Genomic DNA, 22,840 nt, shown 5'->3' with positions numbered 1-22,840 from the left:
GGGGAGATGGAAAGCGGGCACGTCCGAGAGCGAGGGGGGCCCCGGGGGTCTTTCTCCGTCCTTTCCCCAACCGAACTAGCTTTGCTGATGATAAAGGCAACACGTGCTCGCTGCAGAAACGTAAATAAAACATCGGAGCCAGACGAGATGTGTGAGTGACAGCGTGTCACCGCCCCACCGGTCCCCAGCCCTGGAGAGAGTCCGGGGGACACTGGCACGTGGCCACCAGGGTTTCCAGGGCGTCTGCAAAGATGCCGTTTCGGCAGCCGTCCGTCCCCACCGGCAGGGACGGGGAGAGCTGGCGGAGGGCCGCGCTTTCCAGTGAGGAGACCCGGCCGGGACTCCCGGCCCTGTCACCCTGTCACCGGCGCACCTCGGGCCTCTCACAGCCGCGGGACGGAGACGGCAGCACTCGCCTCCTAGGGCAGCAAAATCGGACGTGAGCGCGCAGCAAACCAGGCACTGGCCAGCGTCCCCATGACATTCGAGCTCAAGTCCGTCTGCCTCTGCTTCCCGAGCTCTGCCTTTTGTTTCCAAGGGGCTGGGGGCGCACCGGCCAGCCTCGCCCAGGGGAGGGCAGGGGCAAAGCGGGGGTCCGGCTGCCGAGTCAGGAAAGAGGGGTGTCCGTCAGGATCCGCCCCCTGCTTCCACCCCTCGGTGGCTCCCCATCGCCCCAGGCAGGACAGGCCCGGATTCCTCACGGCCTGCGGTGATGAGGCCTCCCCGCCGTCCCTTGCTGTGCCTTCTGTGGGGTGTCAGCAGCTGCCTCGGGGAACCCCAAACCTCCACCACGTGAACGATTCTCACTGCGGTCTTTTTAAGCTTTTATTTAGTCTTGAGAGAGAGCACGAGCGTGAGCGGGGAAGGCGCAGAGAGACAGAAGAGAGAGGACCCCAAGCAGGCTCCGCCCCGTCAGCAGCTGTCGGCATCGAGCCCAACGCGGGGCTTGAGCACACGAACCGTGAGGTCGCGAGCCGAACCGAAACCAAGAGTCAGCGTTCCGCCAACCGAGCCCCCCAGGCGCCCCGCTCGCCGCCGTGCCCGCCAAAGGGCTGGGCTTCCAGAATGGGACACAGCCACGAGGGCTCAGCCCAGCTTTGGGGCCGCGCCACTGCGGGTGCGTTAAATGGCTACGCCTCGTCCAGATGAGGAAACTGAGGCCTGGTGCGCGGGCCCAGCAAGGGCACACAGCCCAGAGTGGCCAGGCGGGCTCCACGGAGGCCCCGGAGCCACCGGCCCGGGGCTCCAGGCCCCCACCCTGCACTGTGCGCCCCCTCCCTGCCCCCGCCCTCCGTCTTCTGAACCCAGAGGTGAGCTTTAAGAGAGATGGCCGGGGGCCCGTCCTCTGGCCTTTCTTCTCAGCTTCCTGTTTGCCAGACGAAAGACACGAGGCCAGGCCGTCAGACTGGGGGCAAAGTCCTTCTGAGGAGCTTTGGGTGAATAAATTAGAAACCGGGTGGAGAAGCCCCTACCGTCCTGACACCCCGGCATGAAAATGCAGGGAAACGTGTTAAGGACAAAACTCCAGGGCCCGCAAAATTCCCAGGCCCCAGCGAGTTCTGGGGACCCAGCAGCGTGTGGGGCGGAGGCAGGACGGGGCGCAGCCAGCTTGGCCCGTGGCGCCCATCGGATGAGTCGCCCTCAGAGACAACCCCAGCAGGGCGCAGCCCAGAGCCACTCTCTGAGTCCCCCCGGGCCTCGGTTTACCTGCCTGTCAGATGGGCGTGCGAGCACTTCCTGGACCAGCCCCAGCGGGGCCGCACAGAGGCCAGCCATTCGGAGTGGGCACGTCCTCCTCGAGGAAGGCCAGGGTCGCCAGTCCTCCCCAGGGGGCTGGTGACCCATCGTCTCCAGCCCCCAGCAACTCACCACAAACCCGTTTGTCGGGGACTTGGAAACCAAGCAATTTGTACCTGCCTCTGTGGGCACCGCAAAGAGCAGACACCCCTCAAAACTTCCGGGCGCCCCGTCCCCACACCTGCACCCGCACCGACCTGCCAGGGCAAGTGCAAGGCCAGCCGGAAAACGCGTCACCTCCCTGGGCCTGGCCTGGAGCGGCCACCCTGTTTTCAGGCTGGGGTCACTGGTCCGTGGGCTGCAGGCAGGCAGGGGGAAGACGGGGGCTCCAGGGCACCGGGCAGGCGGGCAACAGGAGGGAAGGAGAGGGGGCGAGGCTACCTAGGTGGTGGGGAATTAGGGAAAGAATGGGGTGATTGCGGCCAAGAGAAAGGGACAGGGAAGCACTGAGCAGGGCCAGGATCAGACCCAGGGTCCGCAGCCGCCATCCCTCAGGTCGCCGGGCACAGGCCCCGGGCTCCCCAGTCCCCAGCGAGGGCGGTGGGGCCGTGGGAGGAGAGGCCTCAGAGAGGACACGGCAGCCCGGGAGCGGGCACCCCGGCTCTGCTGGAGCACCCAGTGCATACGGAGCCCCCGCTGGAGACCCTGTCGGGTACAGAGCACCTGCTGGGGCATCCCAGCCAGGTGCAGCCACGGGAACACGAACAGGAATAACAGCCATCCACACGGGTCCGGGGAAGCCTGAGGTGCACCGTGAGCGATTCCCAGACCCCGGGAAGGAGCCCACCCTCCCGGCACAAGAGTGACCATCGCTGAGGGCCCTGAAACCCTCGAGGGCTGGGCACGCCCACCATGGAGGGGCCTCTCTCCGTGGCTGGGAGTTAGTAACCTCGGGTCTCAGAGCCAGGTGGGAAGGAAGACCTGTGGCTTCCGTGGGTCATCCTGCGGCCCAGGGCCTCACCGTGATCCCTAGCCAGTGTCGGCTCGGGCACAGGAAAAGTTTCCCAGGTCACAGGGCAAGCCGGTGGCCCCTGGGGACGGGGTCAGGGTGGCATTAGCTGCGTCCGCTCGGTCACTGAGTGCTTCGCCCCCTCAGCCTAGGCTCCCCACCCCGCCTCACACCCTGGGGAGCAGAGGCCCAGGAGGTGAACAGCACACACACATCACGGGGGTTCTCCAGCTTGTGTTGAGCCCAAAGCCCCCCGTGACCTCTGGCGTGAGGCCCCCTGGCCAGAGCCTCTGCCCTCTGCTGGGGCCTGGACACGCTGGGTGAAGGTCAAGGTCCCCTGTGACCACGGCAAACAGAGTAAGGTAGGAAGAGACTGGAGGGAGCCCAAGAAGCGAGAGCCCCAGAAGGAATACAGGCTGCACCGTCTCCAGCCCACCTGCCCCTCCAGGCGTGGATGAAGGATCCTCCAAATGATGTCATAAAAGGCTTCTCTCTTGAACAGAAAGAGCCTCTCTTTGGTCATATTTCCCTTTTTGCCATGTCCGCCAGGAAGCTCACCACGGCACTCAGGACGACCACGTGGTCCCTGTGCTTGCTTCGCCACCCAACCATGCCCCCTGGAGTTGGCTTTGCTTTTCCATCTGTCTGTCTTCTTTGAAACACGTGTGTCCCTGGCAAGCCTCCTCAGACCTCGGAGGAGAGAGGTGACTCTGTCTTCTTTTGCCTAAAGTCATGTGCCAACAAGGCTGATGTCCAAAGGGGCTTCGAGCTCAGGAAGCAGTGAGGCCCGGGTACAGGTCCCGGAGAGAGAAGGGGTGAAGGGGAAGGTTCCGCGGGGGGTCACTCAGGAGCCCTGCTGGACGTCAAAGGGCAGTCGCTGTGGAGGCTGGAACCTAGTAGGGCCGGAGGGAGGCACCGGGCAGGGAAGGGGGTCCGGGAAGAGGCCATCTGGGAAGACCAAGACTGAGGTCATGCTCCAAATCAGCAACGGCTGGGGGATTGGGGGGGTGGGGGGTGCGGGGGAACTGGTCCCTAGGGGGCCCACCCACCCTGCAGACGAGGACCTTCCCACACCTCCCCTGCACGGTGGGCCCTGTGCTTGCCCTGGGACAGTGCAGCTGCCTAGGCTGCGTCCAGCCCCACGTGTCCTGCTCTGGGGCGCACCCAGCTGTCCCTTTAAGGAGCTGGGGGCTGCTGCTGGCACAGCGCACGGCCGGCCAGAGCAGAGACGGGCACGTTCCTGATCCTTCTGGAAGGCTGGCTTGCAGAGGAGACAAAATGTTCTTGCTCAGCTCAGTAAACAAGCCTGAAGTGCTTTGAAAGCCTCTGCCGATACAAAGGACTGAAAAACACACAAGCCGGGCAAAAGGAGGCCCAGCTGCGGGAGGAGTGCGTGTGGGAGGGCATCCGGGCTGCCCCCGGCCCCAGCTCCCGCTGGGTCACCTCAGAGGCCACCACGGGTGTGCCCGGGCTCCCGACCGCGGCCTGAGCGTGCAGAGGTGGGTTCTGTATGTGAGCCGGCAGGTGGGAGCCCGGGGCGGGCGCCCGGGGCGTGGGGGTGCCGCGTCTGTGCGCGTCGCTTGCCACGCGTGTGGGTACGCACGGCTCCCGGCTCATCCCAGCACTTCCTGGGAACCCAGCAGGAGGAGACCCGGGTTAGCACCGCCCTTGGACGGGAGCAGGGAGCCCCGCTCCCCGGGGAGCTAATTAAGGGCCCCGTGGAAGGAGGCGACCCCGCGTCTGGAGGCAGGGCGTCTGCGGGAGCTGGCGGCCAAGGCGAGCGGGGCGGGCAGGCGAGCCTGGGGCCCATCCGGGAGTGCTGTGCGCAGTAATCGTGCCGAGGGCACAGGAGCCCCTGCGGGGCCGCCCCAGGCGCGGGGAGAGGCGGGCCCTTGCGTGGTCCGGACGCCAAAGCCTGGCCTCCCCGGCAAGGGCCGGGCTCTCGAGCCAGCTCAGCCGCTCCCGGCTCTGTCGACCTGAGGCAAGTGGTCACTTGCCTTGTCTGTAAAATGGGCGGAGCCCCACCTGCCTGCCAGACCGCGCTGCCCCGCAAGGTGCCCGCAGCGGGGCACGACGGCGGCCACCGCCCACCTCTGCATCGTAGGCGGGAGGCGTGTGCCCACGTTCGGGCCCTGCTCGGTGACTCGCCCGGCGGAGGGGCCAGAGACTGTCACCTCCCCCTGTAATCTGCTCCCCCACACCGCTAGACCCGGCCGTGTGCCCGACTCAGGGCCGGGTGCTGGAGGGACAGCCTCAGGCCGGCTCACCCTGCTGGAGGGACACGCACAGACCGGGGCCTGGCCGGGCGAGAGGTGCCACGCTGTGCGAGAGACACACGTGTGGCCTCGGGCCATCAGCCTGGCCTGGGGGGGGGGGGAAGATAATGCATGAGGCCTGCAGGCAGGGGCAGCAGGAGAACTGGGCAGAATAGTGACAGGCACATAGTAGGTGCTCAGTTAATGCCTGACGAGTAAGTGAAATGAACCCTGTGAAGCAGGAGAACACTGAAACCCAGGGGAACGTCCTTCTGAGGTCACGGGTGCCCCCCTATTTGCCGGGCCCCAGAGCTGCGCCCCTCCCTGCCCGAGAGGCCAGGCCGGCACCCCCGGGCCTGCCCACAGAGCGAGGATGGGGCACACACACAGCTTGCACCTCTCCATGCGTCGAGGCCCCGGGGCTCATGCCCGGGAGCCCGCTCTGTCCTCTGTTTTGCTGGCGAGCCAAGCGGGGCAGGAACGGCCAATTCCCTGAATTCCTGCCCAAACCCGGGGGGCGGCTCCGGGCGGGCAGAGGAGCTCCCTGCGAGCCTGGCTGCTTCACGAGGCTTCCCCGCCAGGAGGCCCATTTAGGAAACGGGTGGCAGGGAGGGGCCGCGGGGGCGTGAGGGGTGACGGCTGCCAGCCAATGCCGGGGCCGCCAGCCGGTCCACCCCTCGGGCTCCCAGCGGCTGGGGGCGGGGGGAGGGTGGCACTCCCCGGCAGGGCTGAGCCTCTGGGTACCTGTGGGCCAAAACCACTCAGAAACCACAGGCCAAATGAGTCCACTTTCTAAAGTGCCCAGGGAGTGAGGGAGACACCGTGGTTTCTGTTCCAGCATCCCGGCCCGGTGAGGCGCGAGGCAGCGACACCACGGGAGGGACGGGGAACGTGCCCCGAGCTGCCCCCCGGGTCTTCGGGCTTGCTCTGACCGTGGGCCGCGGGACATGTGTTCGGGACACCCTCCGGTGTCTGACAGGTCTGCTGATGCCCGAGGTGTCCTCCCCCAGCCCCAGGAAAGCGACAAAGTCACCAAGCATGTCCCGGCAGGGAGGAAAGAGGCCAGGAGGGGCGACAGGGCCCAGTCGCCAAGACTGATGCACGGGGGACCGACCTCTTGGCCGCGGCAGTGTTCCTGCCGCAGTCTGGGTGCCCCCTCCCGGGGGTCAGGCTGGGTCTCCCCTCCCTGAGCCCCAGTGTCCACATAGCACCTGCTGGCCCTGCCCTGGAGGCGGCAGACCCCGGGCTGGGTCCCCCCTGCACCGCCTCCCCTCCTCGTCATCTGGGAACCGGGCCCCCAGACCGCCCTGGGGGAGACGACGCCGGCCCACCCAGCACGCCCGGGGGCACACGGTAGGTAGAGCGACAGACCTTGGACCCAGGGCCTGCTCCTGTTCCTAAGGGCTAAATGGCCGGGTCACCAACCCCTGGCTGCCAAACCCCACCTTGGGGAGGGGAGAAGGGAGGGAGGGAGGAACAGGGGCCCCCCAGCTCCGAGGGGCAGGGAGGGGGCAGGTGGGTGAGGCCAGAGAGCAAGTGAGCGTGCCACAGGAGAACACAGCGTGCCACCCTGTCGGGGGGAGGGGGCTGGGCAGGAGGACAGAGCCGTCCCTCCCCGCCTGCGTGCAGGAGGAAGCCAGCGTGGGAAAATTCAGCGGAGGGTGCAGGGGGAGGGGGCAGGGGGTGGAATGATGGGGACTAGGAAGATTTGGGGTGGGGGAGGGGGCAGGCCACAGCGGCCACCGGCCGGGTGACCCTGAGCCCCTCGGCCCCTCCACGGCCCCCTTCCCCATCATGAAAGGAGGAGAGGTTGCTGGAACAGGTTCCTTCTCGCCGGGGTCAGGGCGGCAGGGCGGGCACCCCGGCTCGTCAGTCCCTCAGTGGACGGGGAAGCAGCCCCAGGCCCGGTGCCAGGCTCCGGCATCCGTGTGACAGCAGTCCCGCCTCAGAAAGAAGGACACGGGCCACGGGGAGGACTTCCTCCGGTGGCCGGTGTCCTCTAGGGTGCTCCCGTGGGTGGGGCCGCCCTCCCCGGCCGGCGGAGCCCTGAGGGGTCCCCTTAAGCCTGCACGCCTTGATGTCCCCAACACGGCCCTTGCCTTGTGGGGAGCAGAGCCGGCCGTGGCTGGACCCGTGCGGGCAGGTGGGGGCTCCCGGGCCCATGGAAACGAACAGGCGCGTGTGGATCACTGAGGAAATTCTCCAAGCAAGGCCCCAGGGAGCTGCCGTGCAGAGAGAGAGAAGCGGTCCAAGCAGGAAGAGGAGACGAGAGAGACACAGGATGGCCCTCTGGGGACCCAGGGGCATCTCAAAGACGCAGAGGGGGCGCCCAGCCCGCCAAGGGAAGTGGAAACAAAGCTGAGAGTCTTCTGGAAAGCAGAAACAGGCTTCCCTACCCCCGGGACTTCAGGGAGCGCCGAGAGGAGGGGGCCGTGGTCTGGAGCAACGGGGGTGCTGGGTGGCGGGCAGGTCTGGTTAGAGGCTCCACCTCCCGCCTAGAGATGCCCTTTGACCTGCACCCCGGCTCCCGGGACCTCTGTACCCCAGTGCCCTTTCCCCAGGGACACTGCTAACATGTCATGTCACAGAGCTGGTGTTCCAGGAGCAGCTTCCAGGAGCCCCGGAGCGGCCTCCCCCCTCCCCCACGCCTCCACCAAGCCCTGAGGTTCATCATCAGGGAGACAGGGGCCTTGAGGTCTGGGGGGAGCCCCATGCGACAGGGCCACCAAGTCAGGCTGCCACGTCAGCCGAAGGCTGGTGAGCTCTCCAACAGGCCGTGAGGGTCCCGGGTCCCCCCATCCTCAGCCTCCTCTGCCAGGTGTCTCTCAATGGGGTTTAGTGGATATTTAAGAGCTCGGAGCCCCCTCCCCCCACCTCTGCCACCAGCCGTCCACCACGCGCTCACTGTCAGCATCAGCGTCCCAAAAACGTGGGTGCCAGCCCATCACACGCTTGCTGAACAGCCCTCCTCGGCTGCCCAGGCCCCCCACAGGAAAGCTGTCGCCATGCACGGGCTCCATCACCCTGTGCCAGCCTCCCTTCCCCCGTGCAGTCCCCCAGCCTGAGGCCATACCTCCTCCCCCGGGGCCCTCTTCCCAGGAACCCTCAGGATGTGCAGCTTCCCCAGAGGCACCTCCCAGCCTGCCCCGCTCCCCTCGCCACAAATGGCCTGCACCCCGGCCCCTCCCTCCCGGCTCTGCGCCCAGGCTGGCTGAAGAGCTAACTCAGACTAGAGTGGGAATGGCTGCAAAGTGGGCTGTCGAGTGACTTTGCCCTGGAGATGCATCACTATTGACAAAGAAGTCAGCCTTTAGCCAAAGGGGTGGGGTTCCAGAGCAGAGAAAGACCCTGGGCTCCAAGGTGGGGTGCTGCCTAATTCACAGTCCGCTTTGCAGTTCTGAAGGCTCTCCTCCCTTCTCGAGGCCCACAGTGGGATAGTGACTTGGCCAGCCTCTCCCCCAGCCGGTGGCAGGGCTGGGTCAGGATCCCAGGGGTCTGGCCTGCACCGGACCCAGCCGAGAGCAGGCGGCGGAGAGCCCTCTGACCCCCAGAAGGGTCCCCCGGTCATGAGACTCCAGGAATCGGAGAAAGGGTCCCACGGGAACGGCCTGGTGGGGGGTGGATCCATGGCCCCAGTCGCCAGGCAGGCGGGGAGGCCACAGGCCTCCAAATTCCAGGCTAATTGGCATCTGTCAGAGCATGCTCCTCCACAGCAGGCCTGACTTTCGCATCCTGTCCCACACTCTGACACGAGCCCCGGAACACGCCCCCCCCCAACCCCCCGACATCCAAACTGACACGGCCCTGTCCCGCCTGGGCCGCCCCAGGAAGCCTCTGACCCGAGCCCTCTCTGAGCCCAGAGGCACCAGGGCGGCCGGGGCCACAGGCCTGGAAGGAATGTGTCCCTGACCCGCGGGTCGGAGCATTGCCGACACAGGCCCCAGAGGCTCAGGAGATCAGAGCCGGCCGCGTAAACAGTGATAGGGAGCCAGGGAACCGTGTCTGCTCTGATCCAGACCCCGGGATGAGGAAACCAAGCTCCGGGCAGAGCACGGCCCCACAGGAATTGCCCAACGGGTCTGTCGCAACGGGTTTGGATTCCGGGGTCAGCCCTCCCAGCCTCCCTGCCTCCCGGCTGCCCTGAGCGCCCGAGGTTTGGGGACACGGCTGCCGGGCAGGGAGGAAAGGTGTCCCTGGGCCCCCACACCCCGTTGTCTATGGACCAGACGTGACGGGGCAGAAATGGGGCCTCGGGGGCCACAGTGGCTCAGGGCCGACCCTTCCCCTCCCAGAACAGTCCTGGCTGTCACCTGGGAAGCCGGGAAGGCAGTGAGGCCTGACAGACAGCCTGCCCACGGGCCCAGCCCCCGAGGGGCAACCCGACCTTCCCCGCAGCAGACAGCTCACCAGCAGGAGGGCACTTCGCCCTGCCCCTGGGCTCACGGGGGCCCACCTAGGCGGCCTGGCCTCACCCTTCCTGTCACACACAGGCTGCCAGGCCACCGTCAGCCGCCCCCCTGCCTTCTCCTCCCAGGAGAAGAGGCAAGGCTGACCGTCATTCACCGCTGTTCCCCAAATCTCTCCCTTTTTTCCCGCAGAATCTAATTTCTTTTCAGGGCAGCCCTTTCACGTGCAGTCGGGTATGATGCCGTCTCCTCCCTGCACCCCACCATGAAGCGGGTGCCGTCACCCCATTCTGCGGGTGAGGACGCCGAGGCCGGAGGAGAAGGGATCGGCCAGGACCACACCCGGAGCCGTGGGTTTTACTTCTTGCTCCTGGGCCAGCAGCGAACCAGGTACGGGGAGACAAGCCCTGGTGCGGCCCGAGGTCAGATGGACCCCCCTGTGGCCTGTGCCTCCCCGGGCGTCTCTCCCCTTTCCAAGCTGGGGTCCTGGGAGGATTCGGGAGGGCTGTCCACGGAGCAGCGGCTGCCTTCCCACAGTCTTCCGGGTCAGGGAGAGCACCTCCACCGGCTAGGGGACCCCTCTTCTGCATCCATCCCGCTGGAGAGATGCCCACCATCCCGGGGCTCAGCCCCTCACCCCAGGGACACGCCTGGCCTGGCGTCCAGGGGTCAAGCATGTGGCTCACCAGTCAGGAGCCCGGACATCCTCTGAGAGCCTCAGGCTCGCCTCCCGAAAGGGAGGGGTGACTCACCCACCTGGAGAGCTAGCTCGGGGGACACACGTGCGACACATGCTCGGCACACAGCAGGCCAGCACCGTCCTCCTTAGCAGGGTTCTCCCTCTCCCCCGCCTCCTGGGACAACCAGCCCCTTCCCGCCCTCTCCCCCACCGCCCCACCCCCCCCCCCCCCGCTCCAGGCCGCCTGGTGTGGGGTCCTCGTCCCGCTCGGGAGGTCTCAGAGCCCGGTGTCCACACCAAGGCGCTGTCGTTGGGCTCCCGGCGGCCTTCTTGGCGGGCGCCTCCGTGCCGCGTGCTGGGCTCTTGGCCCCACCTCCGGCGCAATCCGCCTGGCCGTCATGCAACCCCAGGCAGGAAGCAGCACCTTCAGGAAGGTTCGAGTGACCCTCCTGGGCCGGGAGCCCTGCCGTCCAGCTGTGGCCACGCTCGGGGCGCGTCCGGGCCGCCGGCCGGCCGGTGCGCTGCAGGAGCCACGTAATCTGCCCAAAGCAGCACGGCTAGTTAGAAGTTTTATTGATTGAACACGATCGAGTGGAAATAGTAAAAGTTCTCCCGATGTAACCCACTTTTTCTTAATGGGTAATCTCAGACACTCGAGTTTGTATGTTAAAAGAGCTTTAGGACAATTTAATAGCTCATAAAATTTTATAGTCCCGGTTGAAATCAGAGTGATAACTCTGGCCCGCACAGCCATAGTTTGCTAAATGTCTCTCGTCTTTTTTTCTTTCTTTCCCTTCCATTTATTGGAGAGTTAACATCTGCTCGGCTACGGGGCGGTGGGGGGAGACGGAAAGGAAAGGAAAATAATCATCTGTTTCTCCAGAAGAGAGGGAAGACATTCGGGCTCTCCCGGCAACATCTCAGTTTCCAAGCACGTGGTTTTCCTTGAAGTCAGAAAGAGGTTGGATAGGCCACCTGGCCCACCGCCGCGAGGCATCGGGGCCCCTCCGGTGACCGCTGGTCCTGGTCTGCCCCGGGCCGCAGCCACGTCCTGGGGTCGGCCGCAACCGGGAGGGTCCCGTCGAGAGTCACAGCCTGGCCACTTATAAAGCGCCCACTGTGCACACCGCCCGGAGGACCCACGGAGAAGGGCGACACGCGCTCACTGCCTGGGAGGTGCTCACGCTCAGAAGCCCAGGCTGAGGTCCTCACCCGGGCAGACGGGCCAGAGGGAACCGCCCTTTGAAGGCTTCGCGGAGGAGGCGGAGACGGGATGGGGAGCCCGGGGGCGGGCAAGACGCAGGAGCCGCGTCCAGAATCCTGGCTCCACCTGCACGGCCCCCAAGAGAAGAAGCAGGAAAAGGCGTATGCCACAGCACGGGGAGCCCCCGACGCGTCGTGTCGCGTGAGCGAAGGCAGACAGGAAAGGTCGCGTGGCGTCGGGTCCCTTTTACATGAAGCGTCGGGAGTCGGCGAATCCGCAGAGGCAAGAGGCAGGTTGGCGGCGGCTGGGGCTCGGGCTCGGGCTCGGGGCCGGGGCTCCTCCTGGGGTGGATGAAGAGGTTTCGGAACCGGGTAAAGAGGTGCTTAGCTGTGCCGCACCGTGACCGCGCTAAATGCCGCTGGACTGCGCACTTTAAACTCGTTCTGTCCATCGCGTGTGAATTCCATCTCAATAAAACAAAATTCCTTGAAGGGAGGAAATTCGTACCGACAACGGGACACATGCAACACTCACCGGGGACAGGCCCCAGACACCGTGCCTCCTTTACCTCTCCAGCCTGTGCAGGGATCTGACCCCGGAAACTCGGGGCAGGGCAACCGGTCAGCGGGGCGGGACGGGGCAGGTTGAGGGCGCAGGCTGGCTGCTCCTCGAAGCGCGATGGCCTGGCTGTGTCCTGGGGGCCGTGGGAAGGGCTGCGTCCCATCGGAGCTCACTTACGGGAGGGCGGCTTTTCAAGAGCCTGGGGTCAGACCTGGGGGTCAGAGCACGTGCTCCGCTGGAGAACCCACAGGGGTCAGAGCAGAGCCCCCGCCCGCCCGGGACGCCCCAGGGAGCCTGTCTCTCTCCCCACCTCCCCGCCACACCCCTCTCCTGCCTTCTCTGGATCCCCCCAGATTTCCCGTTCCTAATTCCTGCCCGGGAGAGCCCTCCTCGGAGGCAGCCGGACCCTTGGCGTCAGGCCGGCTGCCCCGAGAGAGGGCCTGCCCCCCACAGCAGCCACGGAGAAGGCCCCGGCCACACGTGGCCACCTGTGAGGTGGGTCCTGGGCTCTCTCACTGAGCCACCGCTCCCTGGACACCCTCCTGGGCTTTTGCCCAGCGGGGAAAAGGCTAGAATGAGGCCACAGGAACTTTGTCTCCTGCCACGTGGAAGCAGTTATGCACGGTGAGTCCACACCGTCACGCAGACCTCGGACGCCGAAGAACAAAGCGGGTGTCCAGCCGGGTTCGTTTCGGCGGGACGGGCCCCCACTGCCTGCTGGGATTCGGGGGTGAGGGGAGGCTGGGCTCAGGCCCGAGGTCTGCCCTGGACAGGCTGGAACAGCCACCCAGTACGTGAAACCTCGCCGGACCAGCAAGAAACATACCTGCCAAGGAATCTGCAAAGCCTCGCTTTCGTCAGGGCCCTCGGGGGCCTGGCAACCCCGGGAACGCAGGCGGCAGGCGTTAGGGAAAAGTGCACGGGACCTCCCTCCTTCTCAAGAGACTCCCACGTGACCCGGGGACTGGTTTTTCAGAGCGCTTGGCTCTCCTCAATTTTTTTTTAATTGTTTTAATGTTTATTCTTTTTTTTTTTAATTTTTGTTTTCAACGTTTATTTATTTTTGGGACAGAGAGAGACAGAGCATGAACGGGGGAGGGGCAGAGAGAGAGGGAGACACAGAATCGGAAACAGGCTCCAGGCTCCGAGCCATCAGCCCAGAGCCTGACGCGGGGCTCGAACTCCCGGACCGCGAGATCATGACCTGGCTGAAGTCGGACGCTTAACCGACTGCGCCACCCAGGCGCCACTGTTTATTCATTTTTGAAAGACAGAGGCAGAGCACGAGCAGGGGAGAGGCAGAGGGAGAGGGAGACACGGAATCCGAAGGAGGCTCCGGGCTCCGAGCTGTCAGCACAGAGCCCGACGCGGGGCTCGAACCCGTGAACCGTGAGAGCATGACCTGAGCGGAAGTCGGAAGCTTCACCGACTGAGCCCCCCAGGCGCCCCGACTTTTCTTGGGGCGGGCTCGGTGCTCTCTCTGCCCAGCAGCCGTCATCCACCTGGGACACCTGTGCCCCTGAGGAGGGTCTGGTTGCGGCGAGTGGGCGGGCGGCCCGTCGCGGGAGCCTCGCACTGGCCCCCGGCATCCAGATCCCATCTGCAGCTGAGGCAGAGGGCGAGATCCACATCACAAGCCTACGTGGAAGGAAACCTTGCAAACGGCTGAAACAGCACAGGACGCTGCACAACACTCCGGGGCCCCCCTCCGGCCCCCCGGCCTTTGCCGCCCCATCTGTCCAGAGCAGGCACCTGTCCCTATGCGTCTGCCCCATCTGGGTGGCCTCCTCCAGGCCGTCCTGACCCCGCGCACAGAAGGCCCGGGCCCGGCCACCCAAGCAGCCCCCTGTGGCCTTTCCTCGAAGCCCTTGGCCGCATTTAAGTCATGTGATCTGTGGTTTCATCCACCTGTCTTTTCTGCCGTGGCCTCCGTGGGGCCTGACGTGGTCCCTGCAGGCTCGCCTGAGCACTGAGCCTCGGAGGCAGGTAAATATTTGCCAGATGATGCCCGAGTATTGAAACGGAGAACACTTTCCGATCCGGACACCTGAGCTCGAATCCTAGCCCTGCTGCTGAATTGCATTGTGACCTTGGGCCGGTCACTCGGTCTTTCCCGTCCATAAAATGGAGACAGCGGCACGGAGACGGCGGGCCAGCCTCTCCCAGCACCCAGCCGGCCCGTGGATCTTAAGAACGAAAGGGTCTTTTTAAGAGGTCTCGCTCGCACCCCCGCCCCCACAGAGAGCGGCTGCCGTCCGAGCTCCTTACAGGGCCCCTTTGCTCTCAGGAGAGACTCCGATGTGTTGGCAAAGTGCATTGTGGGAGCCGAAATAATCCGATTGCAGACGAAGGGAGAGAGGGAAGGGGAAGATAATTGAATATCAGAGAGGAAGCTATTCTCCAGCCAGCCGTTTCATGGTTCCTCCTCGTATTTATGTTTTCGGGGAGGTCCCCCAAATAAAACAGCGCTATTATTTTATGACTCATAAAATATACGTTACGGTTACAACATATCATAGCCATAATCATAACCACACTTACTGAATACCTACTACGCGCCGTAAAACTCTCAAGGCGGGTCTGACCCTCTCACTTGGCAGCTGGGAAGACGGGGGGCCACGGGGCCACGCTGGTCTCCGCCCAGAGTCGAAGGCAGCGCTCTCCTGGCCCCGCCACCCGTCCAGAGCCCTTTCCGGGCTCCCCGGCCCCCGGGCTCGACCCTCTTCCATCACGGGGTGGCGTCACACCCTTTTCATTTCCAAGTCTCGTTACTACAGATGCAGCATGAAAAATGAGCCAATAACCCAGTAAATCCGAGCCACTCGGCACGAAATGTAATAACAGCTGTGAGGCAGTGCCAGCCAGACAGATTGAGCGGGCTGTGCCTCCGAGAAGCTGCCCTCTAGGGCTCCGGGGGACGACGTCGAGAGGGCACAGAAAGGTCTCAGCCCTCCAGACAGAGAGGGTCACGGCCCGGCGGGGGGCAGGTGCCCGGGACCCGCGCACACACGACCCGCGAGGGGCTCCGGGTGGCTGACTTTGCTCCTGTGTCCCTCAGCCTTCGGTTCTGCGACGTGGGGCGCCCACCTGGGGTCCGCCCCGGGATGCGGAGAACACGCACAGCTGGGGAGCCCCTGCGCAAGGTGAGGCCCCCCCCGGCACGGGCTCACCCCGGGTCGCACAGCGGCATATGACCTGGCTCATCAGGAATCACTGCTTCCCGAAAGAACAAGGTGGTGAAGGCGTTTCCAAAGGAAGACGTATATAGTACAAGCTGCTAGGCCTTACCACGCTGCCTGTCCCCGCCCCCCGCTCCCACCCCTGACCCGGGAAGGGTCGGGGGCAGCCTGACGACAGCAGTCATCCGGAGCAACTTACCCCCTAGACTCACAGGTCCACTGGCTCTCAATCCCGGCTGAGCCTCCTGAGGTGAGTTCTAAACATTTCACACCCAGGCCCAGGGACGATTTCACTGGCCTGGTGTGGCCAGCTGGCCAAGGACACTTGACCCCTGTGCCCTGCAGGGCACCCAGCAAGCGGGCTTCCCGCCTCTGTGCGCCCCTGAAGGGGCCAGGAGACTGCAAAGCCCCCCGAGCAGGCCAGCACGGCCGGTTCCACACCAGCGCCGGAGTCACGCGGCCTTTCGGGTGAAGTGACACCGCCCCGATGGACCTCACAGATGCCCACGGGGGCCCAAGAGCCCCTGAGTGCCCCGGTAGCTCTCAGAGGAGCGTGGCACCCAAGGGGCCATCACCCTGGCCTCCCGCCTCCCGTGCCAGGCCACGGGGCTCTGAGTCTGTCAGACGGGGACCCAACAAGGCAGCAAAGTTAGGCCCCACCTTGACGGGTACTCGGCGGTGTGGCCACGAAGGGTCTGGAATGCTCTGAACATGACGGGGCCACGTGCCGTAGGGCCACCGCGAGCGGATGACCCCCTCTGCCAAGGGGACAGCCCTGAGCAGCCTGCCTCGCTGAGGCGAAAGGGAGGGACAGCAGTTCTGACCCTCTTGTATTTATTTATTTATTTATTTATTTATTTATTTATTTATTTTATTTATTTATTTTATTTATTTATTTTATTTTATTTATTGGGTGTTTGGGGTGTTTGGTTCACTGTGGGTATTTTAAATTAATTATAACTTCTAAGAATAGTCCATTAAAGCGTGATTTCTCTTGATTGTGGGGCTCCCTGGAGCCCGGATCGAGTGCCTGGCTTTCCACACCCCAGCCCCAGCCTCAAGTCCCCTGTGCTCTGTCCTGCTGCTGTCGCCCTGACCACTCTGTGCCTCTGGAAACTCTGCCGGTGACGCGGGCGAGCCACCAGGCCCCCAGCAGGTGAAGGCACCCTCTGTTCAGGCTCCTTATTTCCCACAGATACATCGTGATGGTTAAAAGTTCAGTGGCTTCAGGGGCACCTGGGGGGCTCCGTCGGTTAAGCGTCCGCCTTCGGCTCAGGTCATGATCTCAGGGTCCGTGGGTTTGAGCCCCGCGTCGGGCTCTGTGCTGACAGCTCAGAGCCTGGAGCCGCTTCGGATTCTGTGTCTCCCTCTGCCTCTGCCCCTCCCCTGATCATGCTCTGTCTCTCTGTGTCTCTCAATAATAAATAAACGTTAAAAAAAGAAAAGAAAAGAAAAGAAGAACAGCTTGGTGGCCTTGGCTCCAACGGGGTGTTTTGGAGTCAGGAAGTGCTCCCAGGGTCCTCACGAGGAGCACGATGCGGCTCCGTGAACAGTAAGGGGACCCCTCGTCGTGTAGACCCACGCCAACAGCACTGCCTGAGTCTCACCCCAGCTCTGGGTGTCCCACTGACGTCCTGGGACGTGACAGGCTGTTTGTGATTTACCCAAACTGGAGGCTCACAATCCGCGAGAGTCTCGGGTGCGTGTTCACGAACCGCTGGACTTCCCAGGAAAGCGCCTACCTGAGGGTAAGAGGCTTTGCTCTGTTGGGAACGTCACCGTTTGGGGAAGTCACGTCACAGACGCAGCAACGGCGGCCCACAGTCTCCCGGGCACCTCCAGCTGCGGCCGGGACTGCGGATCCGTGCCCCGGGGCCAGGCTTCCTGCAGCTCCCGCTGGAGATGGGGCGGGCGCTCACACATCGAAAGACACAGTACCTGAGTATCAATGATTCCCCTTTAACCATGGTAATACACCCTTTATATTACACTCAGAACGTTATATTGACTTTTTTCGAGATCCTACGCGAAGTGAGTTTTATTTCCTGTGATTTTCATTTCAGGACGGTCAAGGGAGTGCGGAGGGGTCCGTCCAGGGATCCAGGCTGTGCAGCAAATCGCCTGGGAACGTTACAAAATGCAGGATGCTGCTACACCTGGTCTGGGGAGGGGTGAGGGCAGGAGCGAGGGCAGGGGTCAGAAGGGATGCTCTCCTGTGCAGCCACAGTTGGGACGCTCCGAGTGCCCTCCCAACCCGGGCAGGTGGCCCCGGGCTCTCCTGGCCTCTGCTTCTGCATCTGAAAATGAGAATGTTCCGGAAGCACCCAGAGCCGGGCACACGGACACTGGAAAGCAGTTGCTGTCACTGTGATTCACGCCCTCCCGGCTGCACGGCAGTCTGTCTGTCTGGTGGCCTCGGCACCGCACAGCCCGGACCCTCCACACGGGGCTGGCACACAGTAGGTGCTCATCAAACGCGTGTCTCCACCAAAAGAGACCCCCCTCCGGGGCCCACAAGGAGGTGAGAGACTCCCAATCCTCGAGGGGGGCCGGTGGGGGCTCCCCTGCCCTGTGGGGGGACATACGTAGCACGGTTACAGGGGGCCAAGAGCACGATGCGACACTGCAGACACAGGCGACCGTGAGAGCAGCCATGAGCTACGGGGGCCGAGGCAAAGCTTCGTGACTCCTGTAGACGGAGGGAGGGAGGGAGACCCATCCACAGTCGCTAATCCCACCGGCACGCGATTCCCGCAGGGGGCTGTCGGTGGCCAGGGAGCGGGGGGTTCGGGGGGCGGGGCTTGGGGAGACCACCAGCCCTGCATGTGGCTCTGGAGTTGGGGGGGCAGGGAGGCGGATGCCGGCGGGAAATGGGGTCAGACCCCTCCCAGGAGCCTCCCTATAATCTCAGTTACTGCTCTGGAAGGGCAAATGGGAAGCCCCCACCTTGGAAGGAGCCCCGATGCTTCATTAGCCCGTCAGCTTCCAGCCATCTGACTGGAATGGGAAAGCGGGTCCGGGGGGCTGAGTAGCTGTGAGATGCTAGCTCCGACCTCCACCCCCGCCCCCCACACTGGCATCTTTTGGGGGCGGGTTTGCTTTTGGTGTTTGGGGAAAGTCCCCAACAGGCCAGGGAGGCCAGGAGGCTGGGCCGGGGGTGGGGGGGGCAGAGAGCCACCTGAGAGCCCAGAGAGGGACAGAGGGACAGGGTTTCCGAGCGGGGCGTCTGGCCCAGACCCGTCCCAGGCTGCCGACTGTGTCTGCAGCAAAGGAAAAGAACCTTTTTGCTGTTTTATTATCGTATAATGGACACGCGGCAAAGCTCACCCTTCTCCGCGTTCGGTTCTGAGAGTCTTACACACGCACGTGGTCGCGTAACCGCTGTGCGTCCCGACACCCCCAACTCCCTGTGCGTCCAGCTCGCCCCCCGCCCCCCAGCCACCGGCAGCGTCCGCTGCGCTTTGCGTGGCCGTGGTTCGGCCACGGCGGTGGAACAGGCGGCGTGCGGTCTCTGGAGCCGGCACGTTGCCCGCGAGGCTCACCCACGGGGCCGCAGCCTTTGAATCGCCGAGCGCCACCCCTCGCAGGCTCGGGCCTGGGCCATTTATCTGTTTCCCAGTCGAAGGACAGCTGGGCTGTTTCCGGTTTTCGATTAGCCAAGTTCCAGAAAATAGTTTCTCAGCCCAGAACAGGCTTCCCAGCCACCAGCTCTGGAACTGAGCCCCTCCCACACGGGCGACTATGTGCGGACATCTGGGCAATCATGAGAATTGCTGGGGAGCCGCGGGGCTCGGGGACCCCGGGTCAGCAGACCCCCTCCCCCACCCGAACACCCATGCACTCAGCAGGTCAGTGTCGCTGCCGACTGCTGCCTCCCACCCAGAGTCACGGGCCTTTTTCAAACCTGGGGTCCGGGGGTGGCTGGGCGTGGGTGGGCTCTACCCTCTCTGTGCACCCTCCCCGTGTGGGTGGCACCCAGGGGCTGTGCCTGCCCTCACCCGGCCGGCCCAGACATACCAGGCTCCAACTCAGCACGGCCGAGGGGGACAAGGGAGACCCGTGCTGCCGTTTCTCTGCCCAGCCAGCCACAAGGTGCATCCTTTTGTTCCCGAGGGACGGCTGCTGGGTGGCCGGGCTCGCTGCCCCCTTGCGTCCCCGCCGCCCGCCAGCAAGGAGATCACTCAGGCACTGATACGATCGCCGCGGGACAGGCGGAAATTGGAGTGTCCCCGGTGCTTGATCGCGCCAGCCGCGGCCGCAGGGACATTAGAGGCCCGCGTAATGGCCCACATTCAGCTCCCCTCACAGCCCCACCATGACCTTGGGCGGCTGGGAGCCCGCTGCTGTTTTAATGAAAAATCAGGACTTGGGGAATGGCTATGGCTTGGTGGGGGGCAGGAAGGGGGAGGGCTCTGTGCAGCTGCCCTCAGTCCATCTGTCCACGCCGGCCCCTCATGGGGGCTGGGGACCCCTGAAGACACAAAGAGAGCCCCCCATCGCGGAACGCTGGGTCTAACCTGTGAGCTGGGGAGAGGCCGGGATGGGGCGCAGCGGGAGGGGGGGGCAGACGCAGGGGGAGGGGCCGCCGTGCCTTTGTTGCTCCCACGCCGGGACAAAAGGACCCTCCGTCCAGGCTGGGCTCACCACCCACTCGCCAGCCTCAGTTTCCCCGTTGCAAACAGCTTGGCCCCTCCCACTCTCCCAGCGAGAACTGACAGCTTCCATGGAGCACCTACTGAGTGTGTCCCCACTGCCGCCAGAGCCCCCTGGGACCCTGGGCTACCATTCACCCCATTTTCAGATGGGGAGACAGAACTGACTCCCCAAGGTCATGCAGCAAAGGGAGAGCAAGCCGCCGGGGTGCCCTGGCCGGGTCCAGTGGCCCCCATGCACACCCTGGGCTGTTTCTCCCAGCTTTTTTCTAGAGGCCAGACCCAGGCTGCCCTCCGCGGCCAGGGCCCTGCCCCCCACCGCCCACCCCCAAACCCTTGCCAGTCCTCTGGGCTGACAGCACACCAGCCAGGTGCCCACCTGGGAACCAGCCAACTCCAGGCCCACTCCAGGCCCACAGGGAATTTAAGTGCCAAAATCAAGGCCAGGGCCGAATCGCCTCTGCTGGGGAGGCTCCTGGCCCTCCTTCCCTTCCAGGGGCCTGGCAGGAAGGTCCACCAGGCGACCGGCCACCCCCTTACAAGCCCCAGGCTGACCCCAGAGTATCGGAGTAGGGGTTCCCAGCCCCGCCCTGAACTGGGCAGGGCCCCCCGGCCACCACCGTCGGCCCGCTCTGCCCTGCCCGTGCTGATGGAATTGGGGGGCTGGGGAGGGTCCACTGCAAGTGGGCCACTCTTTCTGGCTGGGCTGGGGTGGGGGGGGCCCTCCTGCACCTCCCTCCCCTCCCCAGAGGTGCAGACATCGTCGCTGGGCAGAGCAGAGAACAAGGCCCTGAACTTGGGTCAGCGAGGGGCTTCAGACTGGATGCCCCCAGCCGGACCCATGATGCTGGCTGGCTTCCCCGGGCAGTCCCCCTGAGACTGAGCCTCTCTGTTGGGGCTCCTCCTTCCCCCACTGCAGTCCAGGGCTAGCCCACTGGTAACCAGGCCAGCTGCCTGCAGGAAGTTTCCTGGAAGCCTTGGCCTTGACCCTCTCTTGCTGCCTCTTCTCTTCTCTCGCCTCCTTGGCCTCTCCTGGGGTTCGGGAAGGAGCCTGCCCTCATTAGCCTCAGCTGCTCCAAGCAGGCTCAGAAGGGCCCTTCTCGCCGCTCACAGCCCCCTCAGAACTCCAGGTCGGCCCCTCTCCCCGAGTGGCTTCCTTGGGGACATCAGCCCTGCTCTGAGGTCAGAGAGAAAACAAACTCCCAGTGCTGATGGCCAACAGGGACAGGGCCCTCCCCAGAGGCCGGCACACGCAAAGGGCCCCGTGTCTGTCCACACTCGAAAATTCGCAGCAAGCCCAGATGGCAGGGATCGGCATGACCCCCATTTTTCAAGCCAGAGCACAGAGGTACAGAGAGATAAAATGACTTGCCCGGGCTCACACAGCTCCCAGGTGGGAGTGGGCGGGGGGGGGGGGGGTCCAGGATGCAAACCCAGACAACGAGTCCCAGAATCTGTGCCCTGAACGGTCACAGTGACAGTTGCCTACAACCCGCCTTCCACTGCCTTGTCGTCCTGTAACTTCCCACGCCTTTTTATTTTTTTTTTAATTTTTTTTTAACTTTTATTTATTTTTGAGACAGAGAGAGACAGCATGAACAGGGGAGGGGCAGAGAGAGAGGGAGACACAGAATCTGAAACAGGCTCCGGGCTCTGAGCGGTCAGCACGGAGCCCGACGCGGGGCTCAAACTCACGGACCGCGAGATCATGACCTGAGCCGAAACCGGACGCTTAACCGACCGAGCCACCCAGGCGCCCCTCCCACGCCTTTTTAGAAAGCCACGGAGTACTGGTTCCGTTTTCCTAATGTGGCCTCGCGGGAGCTTTCCTGGCCAACCCCCGCGCACATCCCCCCACCTCCCTGCGTAGCCTCCAGAGCCCCTTCCCCAGCACGAGCAGTCACTTCCCCAAGAGGCCTTGGACGGGCCAACCCTCCCCCCAAGACGGCGCCCCCGGAACCGTGTCTCCTCCTTGCTCCTGGCACACGGGAGAGACTGCGCAGGGCAGGGGCTCGGAAATGCTGACTCAGTCCGGGACGTTGGAGTCACGAGAGACTGTGGCCCACAGGAGAGCGGCGACCCGGCGCCCACAGGTCCCCAGGGGCCCGAGGCAGGAAGGAAGGTCAAGGTGGGGGCGGGGGAGACACCACTTACTGAGCGCTCCCGGGGCCCGGCTGAGCCCGCTGGGCCGTCTGCACCCCCCACGTGGCCTGTAGGAGCCTCGTGGCACCTCTGAGCCAGACGGCACCTGCTCCCGGGTGAGGAAAACCGGGCTCCAGCAGGTGAACTCGCTTGGCCTGCATGAGGCAGGGCTGGGGTTTGAACCCAGCACTTCTCCCTGGTGCCGGGACCCACGGCAGGTGTTGAGGGCCACGGGAGCATAGAGAGCACCCCCCCCCCCCCCGCCATGGACCCGCTCCTGCCGTGAATGCGGCCCGCAGCCACCCCAAGGGGCGAGCCCAGGGCCCCCCCGCGTCCCAGCATGGCCCGCGTTCAGAGCCCCGCGGGGTTTCCAATCAGTCCCCACACGGAGCGCAGATGGGACACGGCTGCCTCCACTCATTGGATTAACACAAGGTTTTGGTGGCACCCACAGGCTGCTTGCTTAGCTCACAGCGAGTCGCCCTGGACGATTCCCGCCACGAGCCAGCAGCAAATAGCAGCCATGCCTTCCCCTTGCCGGGGGAGGGGGGACAACCTGGCCGTCTCAGGACCCGGAGGGGAGGGGGGCTGGGGGTCACTGCTGCTGCTCGTGGGGCAGTGACACCGATCCTCCTCTGTGCTGGCCACTTGCCCAGCCCCACCCCCGGCCAGGTGGACTCAGGCTCTGAAGCCAGTGAGGGGCAGGAGGGCTGGGCTGGAGTGACCCTCCCACCCCGCCCCCACAAGGAGGAGGGAGGCAGGGAAGGAGGAGGGAGGCAGGGAGGGCCTGTCCTCACCAGCGCCTTCTTCCCACTCCATGCGCTAAGAATGGCACCCTGTCCCCCAGCCTAGAGTCACCGGCACCCTGCAAGGACCCCCTGGTCCCCCCAGGCACCTCTGTGGTCACCTCTGACGCAGCCCCCCTCCTGAGTTACACCCTGGAGCCCACACTCCTCTAACAGCCAGCAGCAGGTGGCATCACCTCTCTGAGCCTCAGTTTCCTCATCTGTAAAAGG

At 64.4% G+C, this 22,840-nt stretch overlaps 1 long non-coding RNA gene across 1 annotated transcript; it reads left to right on the top strand.

Annotated features, from left to right (window-relative positions):
- Positions 1–5,709: 5,709 nt before the first annotated feature.
- On the top strand, positions 5,710–10,837 carry LOC122474242. The gene is made up of 2 exons (XR_006294877.1): positions 5,710–6,354; positions 9,600–10,837. It is a non-coding gene; the product is annotated as an uncharacterized LOC122474242 (long non-coding RNA).
- The last annotated feature ends 12,003 nt before the right edge of the window (positions 10,838–22,840 follow it).

This window comes from Prionailurus bengalensis, chromosome D4 (genome assembly GCF_016509475.1).
Source record: "Prionailurus bengalensis isolate Pbe53 chromosome D4, Fcat_Pben_1.1_paternal_pri, whole genome shotgun sequence".
NCBI classification, from domain to species: Eukaryota; Metazoa; Chordata; class Mammalia; order Carnivora; family Felidae; genus Prionailurus; species Prionailurus bengalensis.
The sequence above is the reverse complement of the archived record's forward strand: the minus strand, read 5'-3'. Positions and strand labels throughout refer to the sequence as shown.